Below are 9,548 nucleotides of genomic sequence, written 5' to 3' on the forward strand. Positions count from 1 at the left end.
TGAAGTCTAAGCCTCTCCAAATTGCAAGGAAGTCTAATTGTTGTTTTAATTCAGAAATGGAAACTTGTAATACCTCTAGGTCATGGTCAACCTGTCTACTTAGTTTGGGAAGCATCAGAAAAGGCACATTTAGTCAAACCCTTGGTACATATCCACCAAGAAGTCTCAGGGGCTCAGTAATACTGCTGTTATCCAGATGAGTTAACCCATGAAGCAGAATAGCAGGCGTCAGAATAATAGGAAGTGCCTAGGTTAAAACTTTTGGATATTAGACAAGATTAAGCCCCCTTATTAGTCCTCTGAGTTTGGTTTGGGCTGCCCACAGTCACAGTGAGTTTTGTCAGTCAATGGGCTGATAGTGTGGTTAGTTGCTATCCCTATGTAGTACAGGAGCTGGTTGTTGTATAACCTGGCTGATTTCTGGCCTGGGAATTAACTCTATTTCCAGGGTCACTTCCTGTGGTGTAGAGTCTGTTTCCCCAGGTTGTTTGTTTGTTTGTTTGTTTTTTCTGTTTCCCAAAAGCCAGAATTTTTAAAAGTTTTTTTCCAGGAAACCTCAGTTTTTATACAAGAAACTCCCTTGTTTCTGGAACTAAGGGCCACAGATGCATGCATAGAACTGTAAACTCTGTATTTTATGTCAAATGATAAACTCCCATATCTTTCCTTCTTTCTTTCTTCCTTCCTTCCTTCCTTCCTTCCTTCCTTCCTTCCTTCCTTTCTTTCTTTCTTTCTTTCTTTCTTTCTTTCTTTCTTTCTTTCTTTCTTTCTTTCTTTTTTGTTGTTTGTTTTTTGAGACAGGGTTTCTATGTATAGCCTGGGCTGTCCTGGAACTCACTCTGTAGACCAGGCTGGACTCAGAAATCTGCCTGCCTCTGCCTCCCAAGTGCTGGGATTAAAGGTGTGCGTCACCACTGCCCAGCACAACAAGACACTTAAAGTGGGCACTAGCAAGTAAAGGTCAAGATGGAATATGGATTGCTGGTCTGTAGTCATGCCAGCTAATACCACCTTCCTGTATCTACTTTCCTCAGTTTCTAGTCCAGGCCTGAGGGCCATGGGGGTTGGACCATGACCACAGGGCAAAACATACATTCATACCCATAGGGCAAAACACAACTCAGGAGTAGATAGTGGGCAGGGAGTGGCAGGGCCTGGGGACCCAATGAAACCTTAATTTCAACAGGTTCATAGTCTGGAGATAGATCATTTGGCAGCACCCATGGCTTCTGCTTTCCTGACCTGGGTGAAGAGGATCCAAGGTGCAATGCCAGCAGCTACCTTCACAGCCACAGAAGTGAGAAAAATCGCTGCATAGAGTCCTTTCCAAGTTGGTTTTAGTGTCTATTTCATTATCTGCCTGACATAGACAGTTCCTGGTCTGGAACAGAGGAAATTGGTAGTGGACCCAGGTGTCAGCTGGGTCTCTTGGATAGTCCAATGGATAGTCTTTATGGAGGACTGGAGGGCCCCAGTGGCCTGAGAAAGGAATGGTTAGAGAGTTCTGTCCATTGTTGGTCTCTGAGCCTAAGAAGCAGTGGGGGAGGTCTTCCAAACATTGTCTCACAGTGGAGTAAATCCCTCCCTATATGGGGTGAAGTGAGCCAAAGCAAGGCAAGGGAAGGAGGCCTATCCGTCCTGCCTAACTCTCTAGGGAGAGTTTTGTTAGAGGTTTCTTGAATGTCCTATTTATTCTTTCTAGCTGCCCAGAGCCCTGAAATGAAGTTTTCAATCTATGTCCAAAGCTTTAGCTATTAATTGGAAGATTTTGGCTATGAAAGGCAAGCCATTGTCAGACCTTATTGCTAGGGGAGGCCAAACCAGGGGACCAGTTCCTGGAGGAACTTTTTTTTTTTTTTTTTTTTTTTGGTTTTTTGAGACAGGGTTTCTCTGTGTAGCCCGGGCTGTCCTGGAACTCACGCTGTAGACCAGGCTGGCCTCAAACTCAGAAATCTGCCTGCCTCTGCCTCCCAAGTGCTGGGATTAAAGGCGTGCGCCACCACCGCCTGGCTTTTTTTGGAGGAACTTTTAAAGTATCTATCTGATCAGTTTTAGTCTGGGTAGGGAGTACTTTTACCTACTCTGAGAAGGTATCTTATAAAAACAAAGGAAATACTTTTGTCCTTTCCCAGCAGGCTGCTTCTTGGTGAAGTCAGTTTTCCTAGAGTTCGTGGGGACCCTTTCCTGTGTAAGGACTATCTGTTTTGTATCCACTTGAGCACAAACCTGACATCTATCTAAGGTATCCTGCACTAGGCTGTCCAGTCTGAGCAACTCAGAAGGTTTTGTGGACCCAGCTGAGTAGCCTGGTAAAGATTAGTTACCAGAATCCTGGCTGTTGCTTCTGGGAGAATGATTTTCCTTCTGGTATCCTCCATCAACCTATGGGTTTGAGCTGCCCATTTATTCTTTACTGTGGATTCTCAGGCCCTACTGGGTCATGGTATATCATCAGAATATCAATATATCCCACTGGTCTTAGGCTGTTTGTAGGGCAACCAGGTCAGAAGGCCAGCAGTAGAGGACAGCAATTTGTAGGGGAAGACAGATAGCTTGTAGAGGACCAAGACTTTTTATTCATACCACTTTAGTGATTTCCATTATTTATTGAAAATACACATGTTGTAGACACATGTACAAATATGAAGGAGATGAAACAGATATAATGCAGAAGAACCCAAATATGTAAAGTAATTTTGCCATCTTATAGGAGGTAAAGAACGACCATTCCTCCCAGTCTAGAGCAGTGCAAAGTAAAACGTCCTTCCGAAGGGTGCTGTGTGTGGAGAAGTGTCATGAATGCTCAGAGGACAATTAATGGCATTCCCATAGAGTGATGACTTCATTAATAGTTTGTGCTCTTGATTCTGTGTGATAGAGGATATTGCTTCTAAGTGATCTCTCTTAAACACACCTCCAGTCTAATTATGAAGAAAATATAAGTAAATGCAACTTGGTACACAAGGATTCTATGAAACTCTCAAGGTTACCAAGGAAGTAAAGACTTCAAATCTTCCCATCCCAGAAGATCTTGTGAGACGTGATGACTAATCACATGGTAGGAAGCCCTCTTTCTCTATAGATCATACTATAGACATGCTTGGTAGTAAAAGCATCCTGGCTGAAGATCTGTGTATGTGGTGGTGGACTTTCCACTTTCCTGTCTGAGAGCCTGGGTCAGGTCAGTCAGTTCTGCTCTCTAGGCTGAGGTACCTGGCTTGGGCCCAAATCATTTCTATTAAAGTAACAACCTGACAGTCATGGGTGAGCATGTGCATCATCAGGCAAGACACTAGCCTAATTGATGACGGTGGGTTTCTCAAACTGGACTGGAGGGTGTGCCAGGAGCAGGGCCTGGATCACACAGTCATTTAGACAGTTAATGATCTGGTGCTTTTTGGAGGAGATTCTTTTTTTTTTTTTTAAGATTTATTTATTTTTCATTTATATGAGTACACACTGCAGCTATCTTCAGATACACACTAGAAGAGTGCATCAGATCATATTACTGATGGTTCTGAGCCACCATGTGGTTGCTGGGAATTGAACTCAGGACCTCTGGCAGTGCAGTCAGTGCTCTTAACCACTGAGCCATCTCTCCAGCCCTGGAGGAGATTCTTAACTGCATTGTGGAGTGCTAAGAGTCTAAGATCATGACCCAGAGTTAACTTGTTTGCTTTCCTTCATTAAACTAGCAGTAGCCACCATAGCTCTTAGATAGATGGGCCATCCTGTGGCTACAGGGGCCAGTCATTTGGATAGATATGTCACAGGGCATTTCCGTGGCCACAAAGTTTGGGTCAAAACCCCTTATATCTTCTGTTTCATGGACAAACAGATGAAAATGTTTTGAAACATCTGGAAATTCTGAGGTTAGCATGGAATTCAAAACCTTAAACACCTTTTGGTTAGTCTCAGTCCAGATTGTACTCTTCTCTCCAAGGGGCTTTGAGACTTTTCCTTCTGATATTAAAAGGCATCTCTGTTAACATCCTTGTACATGAACATGAGAGATACAGACAGAAAGGCTTGGTAGTCAGGGAGAGTTAAGGCAGGGCCTGTGTAAGAGAGCCTCTTTTAAGTTTTAAAAAGCTTTTTGTGTTCCTCAGCCCATTTCAAGATGCCTCCTGCTATGGCCAAGAAAAGGATTCTGGCCATTTTTTTTTTTTTTTTTTTTGCAGTATCCAGAGGCTGCAAAATTCTATGGTCCCCAAGAATTCTCTAATCTGCTTCTTTGTGGTTGGAGTAAGGATTCTCATTTTGGCCTTTATGTGGGCTTTTTTTTTTTTTTTTTTTTTGAGACAGGGTTTCTCAGTGTATCTCTGACTGTCCTGGAACTCACTCTGTAGACCAGGCTGGCCTCTAACTCAGAAATCCACCTGCCTCTGCCTCCCATGTGCTGAGATTAAAGGCGTGCGCCACCACTGCCTAGTGAGCCAGAGTTCTTAAGAGTCTTTGAGTAGTCTCTAAACAGTTCTCCTTACTCTTAGTAGTTAATAAGTCATCTGCATATTGGAGTAAGGTGACTTTTGTTTACTCACTGAGGAGACAGCTTAAGTCCTGGTTAAGGGCCTCATTGACAATGGTAGGGGATTTCTTGAATCACTGTGGTTGTGAAATCCTTCTCAGTTGTCCCATTAGTCCTGGTTCAAGACCAGCTCATCTTTAAACATAAAGATGAGCTGACTTGGTTTTGACAAGAAATTGGAGAAGATGGCACCTTTTAGATCCAGCAGAGAATGAGCCTTACACTCAGGTGGTAGTGTGCTGAGCAGAGAATAGAGAATACAGATTTGTGGAAGTTGGTATCTTCTTCCCACTCTTTCACCTCCCTTAAACCCTGCTCTGATATGTGATCTTGGGTTCCATGTTTCTGAACTATTAATAACAGGGTGTTCCGGACTGAATGGCATGAGGTGGCTTGCTTCATGAGGTGTCTGATGTGGTTCCTGATCCCTTCTCTAGCCACCAAGGTAATGGGGTACTCAGATGGGCATGGCCCCTGAGGTCAGTTGTACTATGCCAAGCCAGGGGGATTATCCTCAGCACAGGCAATAAGAATATTTGTGATTATTTGCTCCTTTGGTTCCTGCACTGAGGCTTGGGGTTGGTTGTTGAGTAGTTTTTCAGGACTCCATAGAAAGAAATGCACACACACAAAAAAAACTTCTGGTGGTGTGCTGCAGTTTCTTGTCACTTCCACAGACTTGGGCTGATTGGCAGAGCGATATCAGCTGAGACAGAAGCATGTGCTAAAGCAAGACACATGGAGGACAGATAATGTTTGGAAATAGTATAAATAGGACTCGATGGACAGTGGCAGAGGCTGAGCTTGACTTGCTTATAGAGTATGATGGTTTGTATATGCTTGGCCCAGGGAGTGGCACTGTTGGGAGGTATGGCCTTGTTGGAGTAGGTGTGGCCTTGTTGGAGTAGGTGTGTCACTGTGGGTGTGGGCTTTAAGACCCTCATTCTAGCTGCTTGGAAGCCAGTATTCTGCTAGCAATCTTCAGATGAAGATGTAGAACTCTCAGCTCCTCCTGCATCATGTCTGCTTGGATGCTGCCATTCTCCCACATTGATGATAATGGACTGAAGCTCTGATCCTGTAAGCCATCCCCAATTAAATGTTGTCCTTATAAGAGTTGCCTTGGTCATGGCATATGTTCACAGCAGTAAACCCTGACTAAGACATAGAGTTGGCTGTGCAACTCTTGTGGGTTTCGTCTTCACTGATCTTTGTTTCATTGAGAAAGGCACAGCCAAGAACTCCTACCATCCCTGTTGGCCCTGGTTCTCTTGCTGACTTGCGCTGAGGCTGAGGCCTAGCTGTCTCTGCTAGGTAGTGCCACCACTGCTGATTTGTGTTTGCCATCCCGACTCTACTGAACTGGACTGCTGGTGTATCCATGAAGTGTTTGCGAATGGATCGAGCTGCTGCTGCTGACCTGTGAACTGATCTGCTGATTTTCAAACACAGAAGGGAGTTGCTCCAAAGAATGTTTCTAAATGGGTCTACTTCCCCGTATCCTTTCTTTCCCACTACCTCTGGTGGGTGGTGGGCTACAAGGGAGGTTAAAATGTTTAAGAACCATCACTAAAGATAAGGCTTGAAAAAATTAAAGCCACACGTCCTTCTTGCCACTCGATCTTAAAGTGTCACTGTAGTGGCTTTTCAGCTCCTTGGTTAGCTTATTCCAACATTTTTCCAGTGGCAGTATGGCACATGGACACCAACATGGCCCTAGGCAGCAGCACAGACCACAGACATCATTATGGCCCCTGGTGGTAACCATGGACATCAGCATAGACTCAGGTATCAGTCAAAGCCACAGACATCCACATGTTTTCAGGTGGCAGCATGGACCATGAACACCAACATGGCCTCTGGCAGAATCATGGACCATGGAGGTCTTTTGAGGAGATTGTTCCTGTTTTTAATGGAAATGCTTTGAGTTTTCTCCATTTAGCACAATCTTGGCTGTATATTTGTGATAGATGGCTCTTATTATTGTGGTGATTTTGAATGAGAATGGCCCCTAGAGGCTCAGATATTTGAATACTTGATCCCCAGGTGGTGGCTGTTGGCCCCCCCATTAAGAAGTGTGGCCTTACTGGAAGAAGTCTCTTCCTGGGAAGGGCTTTGAGGTTTCAAAACCTCACCATTTTGAGCTAGCTCTCTCTGCCTCTTGTTTACTGTTTGAGATGTGAGCCCTCAGCCTGCTACAATACACTATCATGAACTCTAACTCTCTGAAACTGAGCCAAATTAAAGCTCTCCTTCTGTAAGTTGCATTGATTATGGTTCTTTATTACAGCAATGGAAAATAACTAATATAATTATGTTGAAATATGTTCCTTTTATTCTGAATTTCTTTAGGGTTTTTGCTATGAAGGAATGCTGAACCTTGTCAAGCTTTTCAAAAAAAATCAGATAAACATGTGACTTTTGTTCTTTAGTCCGTTTATGTGATGTGAGATACATTAACTCATTTATGCATACATTAAGCTATGCCTGCATGCTTTGAATAAAACAAATTTGATCATGGAGAATGATTTGGGGTGATTTAATTCTTGTTTGTTTGGGGTTGGTTGGTGGTTGATAAAAAATCTCACTGTGTAACTTTGGTTGGCCTGGAACTTACCATGTAGACCAGGCTGACCTCAGACTCACAGAGATCTACCTGCTTGTTCCTCTTGAGTTCTGGGAAAATCAGGCATCATCATGTGCAGCATGTAGCACGTTTTTGAAATGTTCTTGAATTCAGTTTGTGTGGGAATGCTTTTTTTTTTTCCTGGTAAAAGTCAATCTTTTACCCAACGTGTAATCAAGTAAATAATCAAGTAACTAATGCGCTTGGAATCTTGTACAGCTGTGTGCTCATTCTGCTTACATACCATGTGCTCAACCTGCTCAGAATTAACTGGCTTCTCAAGAAAACATTGGAACCTTACTCTATCCTGGACTTCCAGTGTTATCCAGTCCTACAAGCCTCCCTCAATGTGCAGCTCTGGCCAGACTATGTTCCCTATTTGTCCTTTATGACAACCATGACCCAGAATAATATGCATGTGCACTATGTGGTCTTCAGGTCTAAAACCATATGCCAGAGACAGCAAGGCATTGGAAACTACACCCCCATAACAACACATGTTGAAAGCAAATGTGGCTTTAGGTTGATAATACCCACTCCAGTCTTTCTGTGCTGTTCTGAGTCAGCAGGCCAGAGAAACAATGTTCTCCCTGTGAGATCCCAGTGCCAGATGGATTAAGGCAAAGACTCCCTACTCCCCCTTGTTCCCATAGTCGCTGTGCGGCTCAAGCAGAGGAGGATGCCATTGTTCGTGATGTCTCCAGGCTTCTTTTAGATTGGGACTCTTAGGATTCATTTCTTTTCTATTAGCCTATAGTTAGAGTGAGAGAGACCCATGCTCGTGGGTGAACGGCAGCAGGAGTTTGTCCTTCCTACTTTATGTGACAATACTATAGATTTCTGAGTGCTTTATTGGGAATAATTGCATCGATATCCATCAGGAAGATTTGGTGTGTAATTTTCCTTTTCTGTTATGTCTTCATTGTGTTTTAGGATTAGATAATTAGGGTTCGCAAAAAGACTATTTTAGCATTCTGGTTTTCCTTATTTATGGAGTTTTTTGAAAAACGTTAGTATTAGTTCTTCTATGAAGAATTCACCAATGATTCTACCTAAGCATATACTTTAATGAAATTTAAAAACATGTTTATGTATTAAATTGTCAGTTTTGACACTACATTTATTTTTTAAAGAAAGGCTAGACAAAGTTATAAAATTAAGAGTTTGGTTCCAAAGTGGAAAAAGCTCTATAATATGTAAATCATTTTTCATTTGCTTTAAACCAAACCAAACCAAACCAAACCAAACCAAACCAAACCAAACCAAACCGGGACACTACAATCACAAAACATACAAAAATTAAGAATCATTTTAATGTTAAGGAGACAGAGCTGATCCTTGTTGATGCTATGGAAGGCCCTGTTGTTGAGGATTCTCTGGAATGGTCATCTAATAAGTTCTGTAGCAATGGGAGTTTGTGCTAGGTATTTTTGCGGGTCCAGCTAAGGTTCAGATTCCTCTGCTTCTTTCCTCTCAGTGTGTCCAGATGAGCTGCACACTGGGCTGGAAAGATGAAGCAGAGTCCAGAATGGGTGGGGTTCTGAAGGATCCAGGTCATCTGGGAGTGATCGTGTTTGGGCATGTGGGGGGGGGCTTCTCTAAGGATCTTAAGTGTTACATCTCTTTTAGACAAAGGCATCTTCAATGAATCAACTATCTGAGAAGACCTTACCTTGTGCAAATATCTTTATTTGGGTTGGGCTTCTACACATACACTTTATTGGGGTGAACCAGGGATATATATATATATATATATATATATATATATATATATATATACACACACACACACACACACACACACACACACACACACACTTTGGAGAGTGGGAAGGAGCTTTCAGGGCAAATGAAAATCACTGGCTAGAGTTTAGAGTTTAAGTTCTGTGAATACCTCAATGCACGGAGAGGCATTCCAGGAATCCCAGGTACTTGCTGGGATTAGAGAGGGAATAGAGGAAATTCAACTTTTAGGCCTTTCAACCAAGGTCGCCTACTCAACCTTCCCCACATAGAGGGTATGGGGGTTCAGAATCCCCAGACAAGGGCAGAGAAGGGGAAGTCCTGCTGGGAAAGGGAGTCCTCTATTTTGTGCCAAGCCCAGAAAAGCTGTCCTGTCATGGTAAATTCTGACCTTAATTAACAGGATTTCCCCACAGGGGTCTTTGTTCAAAAGAAGAGCAGTGACTTACCACTTTTTAATTTTTCTATTTCTGCTTTGTTTTGTTTTTGTTTTTTTGAGACAGGGTTTCTTTGTATAGCCCTGGCTGTCCTGGAACTCACTCTGTAGACCAGGCTGGCCTCGAACTCAGAAATCCTCCTGCCTCTGCCTCCCAAGTGCTGGGACTAAAGGCGTGCGCCACCACCGCCCGGCTAATTTTTCTGTTTCTTAAT

The sequence above is a fragment of the Grammomys surdaster genome, unplaced genomic scaffold (assembly GCF_004785775.1).
Source record: "Grammomys surdaster isolate TR1022 unplaced genomic scaffold, NIH_TR_1.0 126187, whole genome shotgun sequence".
Taxonomy (NCBI): domain Eukaryota; kingdom Metazoa; phylum Chordata; class Mammalia; order Rodentia; family Muridae; genus Grammomys; species Grammomys surdaster.